The 13,169-nt window shown below is 32.8% G+C and overlaps 1 pseudogene across 1 annotated transcript; it reads right to left on the reverse strand.

The window, feature by feature from the left end:
* Positions 1-4,571: 4,571 nt before the first annotated feature.
* Positions 4,572-12,533, reverse strand: LOC143537395 (SART-1 family protein DOT2-like; annotated as a pseudogene). Its single transcript, XR_013136049.1, has 11 exons — positions 12,404-12,533; positions 12,256-12,313; positions 12,038-12,151; positions 11,830-11,926; positions 9,107-9,173; positions 8,979-9,038; positions 8,072-8,678; positions 6,754-7,116; positions 5,325-5,545; positions 5,142-5,223; positions 4,572-4,758 (listed from the first exon to the last, which is right to left on the reverse strand). The product of XR_013136049.1 is annotated as an SART-1 family protein DOT2-like (transcript).
* Positions 12,534-13,169: the final 636 nt, after the last annotated feature.

Raw genomic sequence — 13,169 nt, forward strand, 5'->3', positions numbered from 1 at the left:
GCGCGGTATTGGATCATGCATGGTTTTTGAACATTCTGATATGCAAACATGTTTTTAACTATTGTTACTTAGGTTTTTAAGTCGTCCTGCGTGACGCAACTTTTGTCTTTTGGTTTTTACGCTTCCGCACTTATTTTCATTTAAACGTTTTTATGGTTTGATTATAACTAATGATTCCGATCCTGTTAGTTCACACCCTCTGACGGTAAAACTCCGTTAGTGGATTTTGAGGGTGTGACAGTTGTACGCCGTGGTCGGCTCTGGATGCACCAATCCTAAGGATCCTGGAGGAGTGAAATCCAAAGATTTCGGGATTAGTGGTGTGAATTCTTCCACTGGCTTCTTGGCTTTTTTGAAATCTTCTAGATCCCTCACGAGCATCTGGTTGGTCTTGTTCTGGCGATCCATTTGTTCCTGTAGCCGTCTGTACAGAGACAGAAGGTCGTTGTTGGACACCATGATGGGATCCTGGGAAGATGGTTTCGATCCCGAGAACACAGGAGTAGCAGTCTTCTTTTGGACATTATCGGGCTTCTTCGGGATACCACCAGCAGGAGGAGGCATGGGCGGCCTCGCTGAGGATTCTGAGGCTGCGACAGAAGATGAAACAATCTTGGTTTGTGAAGACATGTTGTGGATATTGAGAGTAGGGTTTCGTTTGAGAATGAATAATGATCAAAGCACCGTTTTTCCCACGGTAGGCGCCAAATTGTTTCGGTCAAAAATTAGCAAACTAACTCTTGATCAAATTAGTGCGTTAGGCAAGGTGCTTAGTGGTGAAAAGATTGAACACGAGGATATGATTACGAGGGAAAAAACCCTTGATTATGATAATCTTCGTTTCGGTCAAGAGCTTACAACTTAATCCTTAGTCGAAGTGCTTCGGTTAAGGATTATGAGCTTAACTTTTGGTCGAATTAACGTGAGATTATTATGATCTCCGGCACAAAAAACCCCCGGACGGTGAAAACTATCACCGTCAATATTATTAATAATGAAAATCGGTGAATACAAAGTGTTGGAGCTGATAGAATATCGAAAACTAAGTGTTACAGTGGTTGCTAGTAAGCTAGATCGTGAGAGTGTGTGTTTTCTATCGATACTATATGCGCAATATATAATAAGAGATTTAAAACTGTTATTCCGATTATTCCGGAAACCCTAGACTATTTCTTCAACAAGCCGTTACTGCCCACGTTGTTTGTTGAGAAGTTCAAGTAGCATTCCGTTGCAATCCACGTTCTTATAAACATATTTAACACGTGGTCTTATCTGCAAAACAAATAAAAATAATATAGGACGAAATATCATCCTCAGGATATTGACACTGGAAGGATAGCTTGGAATCCCTAACTAACTCTCCGAGTATTCCGGAACTGAAAGAGTCTTCCAATATAGCCGATGAGGAACTCTTCTTTTGAGTCTATTCCTGTTCTTCAATGTTCATTCCACGTCTTTGACCGATTCTTTTGGGAGTTACTCATCAAATGTGGTCCCACACATGTTAACATTAACTATAAGTGCGAGATTCCAGGATAATAGTCAATGGTTAATCATTAACCATTACTTGGCCTTTAATCCCAACAGTTATAACCCATTCCACACGTTTTATGTAACCACCAACCGTGTATTTCGCATGAATTAAATCAACAATTAATATCTGCAATTATAAATCAACACCAAGAGAGAAATATCTATTTATTAGCACTAATACTCAGGATACTAAACTTATTCGAGAATCCTGAACATATTCGGAATCCTGAGCATAGATCCGACTATAAAATTTGGGCCCTAACAATTACTAAGAAATTTTTTAACAAACTTAAACTAGTCTCTAATAACGGAAACAGGGATTTCGAAGGTCTAATCTATTCTCGTAATAATGTCAACTTTAGTCGGTGCTAAATCATAAAATTTTGGTGCTACATGGAAAACAGTTTATCATTAAAAAATTTAACAGCTGAAATTGGTAAAAACAGCTGTCAAATTTTGGGGACAATTGTTAGGGCTCAAATTTTATAGTCGGATCTATGCTCAGGATTCCGAATATGTTCAGGATTCTCGAATAAGTTTAGTATCCTGAGTATTAATACTAATAAATAGATATTTCTCTCTTGGTGTTGATTTATAATTGCATATATTAATTGTTGATTTAGTCCATGCGAAATACACGGTTGGTGGTTGAAGAAAACGCGTCAAATGTGTTATAACCGTTAGGAATAAAGGCCAATTAATGGTTAACGATCAAATATTGACTGTTTTCAATATTCGGTATCCCCGATAATTGCTAACTGTTGTATTATCCTCGAGTATTTGAAGTTATTTCGCAGATGGGACTACGTTTGACAAGTGACTCCTTAAAGAATCGGTCAAAGACGTGAAAAGTAACGGCTAAGAGACCAAGTCCAAGACATAACTTCGCATTTAAAGCCAATAAACCACGAGATTAAAGCAAGAAACGTTTTTATTAAAGACAAAGGCGGATTTCCCGGGATAACAGTTGTAACATTTTATTATAAATATGAGCTGATAATATCAGTAAAACACACACTCTCACAACCTAGCTTACTAGCAATCACTGTAACACTTAGCTTTCGATATTCTATCAGCTCCAACCTTTGTAATCACCAGATTTCATTATTAATAATATTGACGGTGATAGTTTTCACCGTCCGGGGGTTTTTTGTGCCGGAGATCATAATAATCAAGCGTAATTCGACCAATAGTTAAGTTCATAATCCTTAACCGAAGCAATTCGACTAAGGATTAAGTTGTAAACTCTTGACCGAAACGAAGATTATCATCATCAAGGGTTTTTTCCCTCGTAATCATATCCTCGTGTTCAATCTTTTTACCATTAAGCACCTAGCCTCACGCACTAATTTGTTCAAAAGTTAGTTTGCTAATTTTTGACCGAAACAGTTTACGTAATAAAAATACGTAGCTGCAACAAGTCATATGAGAATAACAAATTAATCAAATAAGCAAGTATAACTGAGATGTCGAGAAGCACAAAGGCTAACGACTGGCGTATGATCATACTAGACTGAGATTATGTTGGACCTCTCTGAATGCGAAAGCATACAAAGCAAATAAGCATATAAACAAGTAATGTATAAGTTGTTAACACAATAGTTGCAGTTTTGAGTATAAGTATATATGAAAAGTATATTTACGCATATGTCCCCAAAACGTGGAAAACAAGTAAAAATAGGGGAATGTGGTACTCGCCTCTCCTTTTTCACGTTTTGGGGACATATGCGTAAATATATTTCTCATTATACTTATACTTAAAACTGCAACTTTGTCTTATGTGTTAACAACTTATACCTTACTTGTTTATGTGCTTATTTGCTTTGTATGCTTTCGCATTCGGAAATGTCCAACATAATCTCAGTCTAGTATGATCATACGTCAGTCGTTATAGCTTTGCGCTTCTCGACATCTCAGTTATACTTGCTCATTTGGTTATTTTGTTATTCTCATATGACTTGTTGCAAATACATATGACAGATGTTATATCAGTTTAAAAAAATTACCGGCTCATCAAAAACTATGCTGACCGGTCCACCTGAGGCTCTAGAAGCTATTTCAAATGCACATACAGTGGTTGTGAGATACTTTATGCCTAAGCAATTACTGAATTTCAATCCACTCGCTAAGATGTCATATTTTGACCTATTATAGGTTCATATTCCTTACTTATATGCATTTTTATGTCTTAATTTTTTGTCTAATTATTTGCGCTTTCATATATATACAACACATTTAATACAAACATAAACATGTTTACTTACATTGGAGATGAGCTAATGTCTCAAACCATATCGATAATGTTTCAAGCAAGAAGAAAACAAGATCACGATACAGGTACTGTAAATTTGGGATCAAAACTCGAAGGAAATAAAGGTATATGAGCAGCGGACTTAGGTTGGGTTTGTCTACAATTTTCTTTGTATGAGCTTTCAAAAGTATTTTGAACTTAATATCATAGATTTGGAGACGCATCTTTAAACTGGTGCCTAAAGTAAGTAAAAAAGATAAAGGGTTACTTTAGCCAGGTATGTAACTTAAATCAAGTTTTGAGTATATACAAAATAAAGGCTTAAAACAATTAAAAGTAGGCTTCTTTATTTATGGGCTTACAGAAAAACCTAAAGACATAATTATTTGTACTTTCATTTTATTAGTGATGTATTATATTTATTTTTCCTGCAAGTCACTGAACATAGACAATAACACTAAAGAATACTTGGATCAAAATTAAACATTATTTAATGCAATTGTTCAGCGACTTACCTTGTAGGAGGAGGAATATATGTCATTACCAATGTTTCTATTTGTCCAAAGATCCAACAACTTTGATTCCTAACACGCAAGCAGATTACATAGTACACATTGTAACCGACGATGAGATTAATATTAAGATAACATCTATCCTTTTTAACCAACTCGAATCGACTGAACCATCATCCACACAATTGAACCATTTGACCGCATCCTTAGCTTTCCTCATAATGTTTTTTAATCTAATAAACCGAATAGAAAACCAAAATGGTTCAAACAAACTTTATACTGTATTATATCTATTTCCCAAAGATTCCAACAAATTGTTAAACCTCAACATCAAGCACAGATCTTTACATCTTCAGTTGACTTCCTGAACAAAGTCAAACGGCCTATTCAGGTTTTCGGCTTCTTCGGTGGGCCCATGTCTCCAGGTTCAGCTTTCCGCTTTATACCCAGAAAGTGTTCAACCTAACAGAAAATGCAGTTTCAGTCATCACAATTTAAACTAGGTGTACACATAAAAACCGATTCGGTTCCAGGGTAACTAACATTCAAAGTTTCAAACCTTACATTTAGAAAATATATAGTATGTTATTTATCGAAAAAGCTTTTTTTATATAAAATATTATAGCTGTCACTTATTAATCTCTTAACTTTGATAAGTTTTAAAAGATTGCCAACATTTTATTTGACCAAGCATATATAATCGAATGTATTATTTGAAGTCAGTTTAAACTACTTACGTCCAAAGCCAAAGGTTAAACTATGACTATTTGATTAACCATACTAACCGAACCGTTTATAACCGAAACCAGAAGATTATGAAAGTCTAAAAACCGAAAGATGTCTACCTTTCTATCACCAAGCATTGGTGTCAAGCTTCCCGGGAAATCCTCCATTGTAGCAAAACCACTTGCGGGATCACTTGTTTGCCTAAAAAGTTGGAAAAAGAAAAAAAAATTATTCCAAATCAAGTAACTAATTATTAAAAACTTAATTGTATTATAAAAGAATAGAACGAAAGCAAGTCGTACCCTGGTTTGACATGACCGCTAAGAACAAGATAAGGTGTTTTCGTTTTAGATTGAGCTTCCCTCATTCTTTCAACCGACAATGATGGTGTGTCGGCATTTCTCATTTGTTTTATTTTCAGTTCTTCGTGATATTGTCTCATGCGTTTTTCTTGCTTCATTTTTCCAGGACCCTTTCCGTGGAATTTATGTGAAATTAGCCGAAAAGCTTCCTTTGGAGTCAACTGGTCAAACAAAAGAATCTCAATCATTGATAACATCCTAATGAATTATATATGTTGCAGAAGTGTTTGAAATATCAACAGACTACAAAATATTATTAGTAGTAGTATAGGTTGGAAGTTGGAACGGGCCAGGTCATATTTTGTTGACCAAAAAAACACATTTGACACATTAGTTACTATCTTTTCTTAACTAATGTGTCAAGTATGAATAAAACCAATATTATTGCATCAATAATCTATATTCTTAACTAATGTATTAAGTATGAATAAATGATCTCACCCCACATGAACCATTAGACATATATGACACTAAAACTAATTTTGCGGTTACCAACAATTGAAAATAAAAACAAAAGACAATTAGTTCAGCATAACTACTAACCACCTGAAGGTGGTTTGTAGTTATCATTATTATTCAAGTTGAAATTTTAACCTTCAAAATTGTTGTTTGACTATCAACTACCAACCACCCAAGAAGTGGTTATGAAAAACAAATAGTTGTTGAACAACCTAAATTAACTGTGATGAGCAAATATTGACCCGTTTGTAATAAAAACAACCCAAACTGACCCACCCATTTATAACAAAACGAATTAAATCTGCCACATCTAGCTTAACTAGCTTTTTAACCATCAACTTAATTGTTAATCTTATAAGCCCTCAAGGCTGTGATCAGCAATTATTTAACCAGTTTGTAATACAAATAACCTAAATTTAACCAACACATTTATAACTAAACCGGTCAAAATTGCAACATCAAGTTAACTAATTTTTTAGCCATCAAATTAGTTATCCCCCTTACAGATCTTAGCCCTTTAAGACTGTGATTAACAACCATATGGCCCGTTTCTAATAAAAACAACACAGAATGAACCACAGTTAAAACTGAACTGGTCAAAATGAGAGCCTATTTGGGTTGTTTTTATTACAAACGAGTCAAAACCGCCACCCATTTGTAGTTATTATCATTAATCATCAAATTAGTTTTTTAACCTTCAAAACCGGTCTTTAATCAACCACCCAAGAAGTAGTTTTGGGGGGGAAAAAGAAGATGGTTGTTAGCCTTATAGCCCATAAGACTGTCATTAGCAATTTTGACCCCAAATTGACCCGCCCATTTGTAACCAAACGGGTCAAAATTGTCACATCCAGCTAATAGATTATATAACTACCAAATAATGAACATCAATTAAAAAACAAGCACTTACAATTCTTCCATATTCATCAGTCCTCTCGATCCGTATCTCCTTTTTATCATCATTTTCACTAACAATGCCAACAAGCTTGCTCTTTTTCTTGTCCATATTTCTACCACCCCATTCAACAGTATCTTTTGAGGGTCCCACGGTCCTTAAGTAACCTAAGTGCACCCGATAACCCTTTTCCAAGAGAACTCTCGTGAATTGTTTCATCTGGTTTAACTTCTTCCTCATCCGTCATTTTTTCATCCTGGATAACGTCTTTCACCTCTGTCCAACCACCATTGTTACCTTTTTGTTCTTGATCTGGTGGTGGTGATGCTGCTTTATCTTCCTCCATGAAAACATCTTCAGCATCAGGGTTATGATCATCTGTAAACATTAAGAGCAGAATCGTAAATACGACAAGTTACAATGTGATAAATACAACTTCTTTAATGTTGTCTGGTATGCATGGAGCACGTAACTGAAATAGCTTAGAACTTGTTCAAACTGAGAAATACGGTGTACACGTTATATATTCATTCGTAGATCAATATTTATTTAGAAAATAAGAACTTTAACTAAAATAAATGAAAACGTCATGAATTACAAAGTGTGGTTGTATACCAAGAAGCGGCAAGTTAGGTTGATTTTGGTTAAGTATTTGCCATTAACGCGTCAAATGGGTTAAGCTAAATGACTGTGACCAAAAACAGCACGGGTCAAACAAGACGAAAGTCATCTATATAGTGCATCCATATGCTTAAAAAGATCTAGGTTGATTTTGGTTAAGTATTTGCCATTAACGCGTCAAATGGGTTGCTAAATGACTGTGACCAAAAACAGCACGGGTCAAACAAGACGAAAGTCATCTATATAGTGCATCCATATGCTTAAAAAGATCTTAAAATCACATGATTAAAATAATGTACAATGTTTATAGACAATTATCCAAACTTAAAGCAAGACCTACAAAATACAACTAAAAAGGACTATAAAAAACACAATGCATGGACATTATAGTCATTTCCTAAAAGTTGAAAGATTTAATCATGCACAGATAAACCCAAAAACTTTTATGCAAATTTTGACAAAAGTCCATAGGGTGTTCTCTTAATGGCTCTTTTTCATAGCAAATAGCTTTTGCAATCATATATTCATATTTAGCACATTGATTATTTAAGAAACTTCAAAAGGAAATAATCCACACCAAAAAAAATTACTTTTTTGACCCAAACCCATTTGACCCATCACCCAACTGCCACGACCCACCCAATTTCCAACCTCAATTACAAAAAGCCAAAAACCTTGCAGCCTTAATCAGGGTTCAATACAAATAACATACCTTCATCAAGTTGTAGGCCCCACACAAACTCTTCCATCTCTGTAAAAACCACCTTATTTTCTTGTGTCTCCCCATTATCCACACCAGCATTCTTACTACTAGAAGAAGCAAGCAATGCAATTGTGTGTGGCTCGGATACCGGCCCCTCATCATCTTGCTTTTTAAGAGCAAGTTTTCTAGCCCTTTGTAAAGATTTGTGAAGATCAGCATCATCATCACCAAACACAAAACCATCCTCATCTTCTTTCTCAACAGTAATAGTTTGCTCCAGTCTTAGTGCTTTAGATGCTTCATCAGCTTTCAAATATGCAGACTTAAATGCCTCGTTTCTCTTCTGTGCTTCACATCTTTCTTGTTCTTTTTCGGCCTGACTTTTGCCATTGGCTCGTGATCCACGGTCATTCTCACCTAACCCAGCTGACCTGGCTTCTGCTTCAAGGGCCTCGATGTCTAACTTGTCTTTTTTTCTTAGTGATTTCTTTTTTTTGGGCTTTTTGAACTTTAGCATCTCTTCACTAGTATAGTAGTCTGTTGAGGTGGTTTTTACAGTTGAAGTAAGGTCTTCAAAATGTGGGGTCACAGATGCACCCTCTATCCTTCTTCGAAGCTGCAAGTTATAGCATAATTTTTAACAATATTATTGATTAGTGAAAGTGTGAAACTTATGTTTTTAATGAGCTATAAACTTCCAATAAATTTCTTTCTGTCTGTTGTATGTTTATGGTGATCAAGAAGCAGCATACCAAACATTAGCGTGTTTTACTTTTCAAATCAAATCTAATTGTTTACTTGATTAATATATGTTTGTACATGCACAAATCAGACCTAAAGAATGTGTTATGATGTATTAAGTAAAGAAAGCCAACACACAATACCAAATCAAACAGCTAAATATGTAAAAAAGTACCTCATTCAATTTTTTTTCAGCTTCGCCACTAAAACGCCCTCTTTCATCAAGAGTTACACCCTGAAAGAAATTATATGGTCAAGAAAAAAAATTGCCATTATTTAACTAAGTTATAATATAATATTCACCTCATTCACAACCGGATCATCATATTGTGGAAGCATTTTCTTTTCAAATCCAATATCTTCGTTAAACCTACAAAAAAAACAACCAGAAAGCAAGATTAGTCTTTAAAAAATATCACTAGAAACAATATAAAAGAAAAATGGGCCAGTTAAGTTGGATAATAGGTTAGAACAGACACTCGGTTGACCCTGAACACATCTGTACAAAAAACCCTCTATGTTGATTTAACAAAGTAATTGTGTAAAATCAGATAAGCGACGAATCATCAAACTGGAATGAGTTTTCAAAATAAATAAGGAAAAAAATTATTATTAAAAATTTATTTAATATTACCCATTTAACCTGTTAAAAATAAAGATAACCGAAACCAACCCACTCACAAAAGAATAGGTCAAACCGCCACCTCTACATCTACTATTATAATAAACAAAAATGGTGGTTCAACCATATATCCCTTAATTAACTTAATATTTTGCCAAGTGTCACCCTATCTTTTCATTTTGAATTCTTAATTATTTTATTAATATAAATCTTTTAAAACATTCCATAACTTACCTTTCTATCCCTATCACATCAAAACACCAAAATTATAACATGTTTTTCCCCATAATATTTAATTTTTAATAAATGAAAATGGTTTTTAATGATTTCCCTCTTCAATATTTGTTTTAAAATTTGAATATAACATTCCATTGTTTTTTACAAATTAATGATTTATACAAAATAATAGTCTTAATAATTTCAGATTAATAAGTGAATGCATTAAATTTATACTTAATCTTATTGTTAAATTAAACTATAAACTACATTTAAATTTTTAATTTTTAAAAACCATTCATAATTTTTAAAATCTTTCACTTTCCGACAATAATTATAACTTCTATTATATTTCAAAAAAAAATTAAAATAATAACATGGTCAAAAGTTTAGAAACTAATTTTTATATAATATTACTATCCTATGTGTTTTATTAACATTTGTTTATTTCACATAAAAACAAATGTTTAAATGTTACAAGTTTTGGACAACCATTCAACACCGGTAATATTCATTGTCGGTCATGCAACATGCTCATGCACATCAAATTTATATAAACACCTTTCAGGAAAATACATGTGAATATGACCAAAATATCTTACAGTCGATGTTATCCAAAACCTATATTTGTTTCATATTGTTTGAGATGTTTTATTATTTTGAAATAGTGAAGCGCCTTTTTATATTTAAGATAACGTTTTTTATGTTTTAAAGTACTTTTTCAGTTTTTGTGGATTAGTATTGTTTTAAACTCTTAGTATCCGGTGTTTTGATTATATATATATATATATATATATATATATGAATGTTAAACATAAATATTAGTTTATATTGCTTTTATAAGAATATATATATTTAAACTTTGAGTACAGTTTATTTAAGTATTTGTATGAGTTGTATCATTTTTTTAAACACCATTATTGTTAAAAATATAAATCCTTATATTAAATTAATATTAGTATTAAATGATATATGTTTGTAGTAATAATCGTGTTATTAGTAAGAAAAGTTGATTAACTAATTTTTAAACATTATATACAAGGAAAGCTTTTAGATATTTATGTTGCATTTTTCGAGATTAATACTAGGAGTGTGTGCGTGGTACAGTTCGATGTGGTTTTTGGCAAAAAATCAAACTGAAAACAAAAACTTCGGTTTTTGGAATTATTGAAACCGTTCGGGTTTGGTTTTTTTGGTTTAGTTTCAGTTTGGTTTCAGTTTTCGTCATTTGAGCTTGAAAATTTTAGGCCTTAAAAAAAGTTGACAAAAAATAATGAATTTAGGTATAAATAATTTTGTTAATTATAAAATAATAGACTATTATACATTTGATCAAAAATATTTGAGTTACATATTTATTAAATTTTAATAAATTACTTAATACAAAATATAAAAAAACAAAAATTTAGGAATTAGGTTCGGTTCAGGTTTTTCGATTTTTTACATGCAAAACCAAAACCAAACCGTGAGTGCGGTTTTACAAAACAAATTCGGTTTTTTCGGTTTTCATTTCGGTTCGGTTTAGGTTTTTGGTTTTTGCCATTTGAGCTTGAAAATTTTAGGCCTTAAAAAGTTGGCAAAAAATAATAAATTTAGGTATAAATAATTTTGTTAATTGTAAAATAATAGACTATCATACATTTGATCGAAAATATTGGAGTTAAATATTTATTAAATTCTAATAAATGACTTAATATAAAATATAAAAAAAACAAATGTTTAGGAATTCGGTTTAGTTCGGGTTTTTCGGTTTTTTAACATGCAAAACCAAAACCGAACCGTGAGTGCGGTTTTTACAAAAAACATTAAACCAAACCGTCATTTTTTGTTTGGTTTGGATTATTCGGTTTCGGATCGTGTTTTTTTTGTTTGTTGCACATCCCTAATTAATACTAGAGATGGAGTCAATCTTCTAATATTCAATGAAGAGGGTAACTACAAAAATGTTATATATGAAGAAATTTTTAGAGATTAATGAAAATTTACCATCTAATTTTCTTTTCTTTTTTTATTTTATGAAAATTTTATTTTATTCAACGTTGTAATACATATTCATATTCATTCATCTAATACCAAATTAGTATAAGTATTTCACGTTGTGTTGTTCTTTTATTAATATAGTTTATCCGACCCGTGTATACACGGGTATTTAACCTAGTGTATAATAAACTACAACAATTAATCTTACTTGTCATCATAAACTCCAGTTTGTTTTTTAGCAGCCTTATAAGCTTCATTTCTCCTCTTTTGTTCACCAATTTCCACATTCTCAAGCATATCAATCCCTGATGTATGCAATGTAAAGTCGCCTTAGGATATCTGGATCCAGCAGAAAACCACTAAAAGATGACAAAAAGTATAAATAAATTCAATTAAAAATAGTAAAACACACTTACCTTGGTTGATATCACCATCTGCAAGTATGTCCTGATCTTTCAGTGTCAAAACAACCGCGCCACCTTCAATCACCTTGTCAAGTCCATCAAGAACTTTAAATCCAGCAAGATCACCTGCCAACACAATTTCAAGTAAGCTTTGAAACGATCTCAATGGATAATAACGAGTGAAAATGGGTAAATGTTTTGTATAAATCAAATCAAACAAAAGACTGTACGAGATGAATGCTTGAGAGTTGCTGGCTCGTCTTCATCATCTTCTTGAGTCACGTTATCCTAAATATTAACAATTTGAAAATGATCTGATGCATAATATAAATAAAAGGCTGATTTACATATGAAAACATATCAAGGAAAATAACTAACCTGCTCCTCAAAACACTTTTGAGAGATGCAACGCTTTCTCCCTTTGAACATTCCTTTTCTCTTCAAGTTTTCGGCTTTTTGAAACCCACGATAATACATCTGAAGCCTCTTCTTACTTTTTCTTCAGCCGCTTCCTTCATTCTAAAAACAATAAAAAGTACAACAAAATTAATCAAAAATCCATCGGGAACCGACAGAATAACACAATAACTAGTCTAAACATGAAACAAACTAAAAAACAAATCTTTTGCCAAACAGTTTAAAGGATATTTTAGAAAGAAGTCAAGTCGCTGCGTGTCTACAACATAAGAAAGCCAAAACTAAATCAGTAGCTTAATGCAAACGACGATACATTGATAAAGCTACTACTATCCTGTTAGTTTCACGAAACATATGCAAAAAATAAAAAGATGCCTAAAAATAGATAACAAATTTTTATTTTATGTAACTAAGCTTTCAAACTCTAAATACAATCAAGTAAATAGCAAACCAAGAAAGCATTGCCATGTTCATCATTCCATTTGAAACAAATTAAACCAAAATCCGAATTCGTTTCAGGTTCAGTTTTGAACTACGGTGCCTGAATTTAGTTCAGCTTCCAGTCGATAACAAATATTGATTTTATGGCAGTGAGGATTCAAATTCTAAATATCATCATCTAAACCACTAGTTGTTGTCACATGTAAGGCTGTAAACAAACCGAACGTTCGGCGGTAAGTTCAATCATTTGTAGGCACGATAATACCTATTAATCAAATTCGTAGGC

Source organism: Bidens hawaiensis, unplaced genomic scaffold (assembly GCF_021521415.1).
Source record: "Bidens hawaiensis isolate Kalapana, Puna unplaced genomic scaffold, B.hawaiensis_p1.1 tig00000780_1, whole genome shotgun sequence".
Lineage (NCBI taxonomy): Eukaryota > Viridiplantae > Streptophyta > Magnoliopsida > Asterales > Asteraceae > Bidens > Bidens hawaiensis.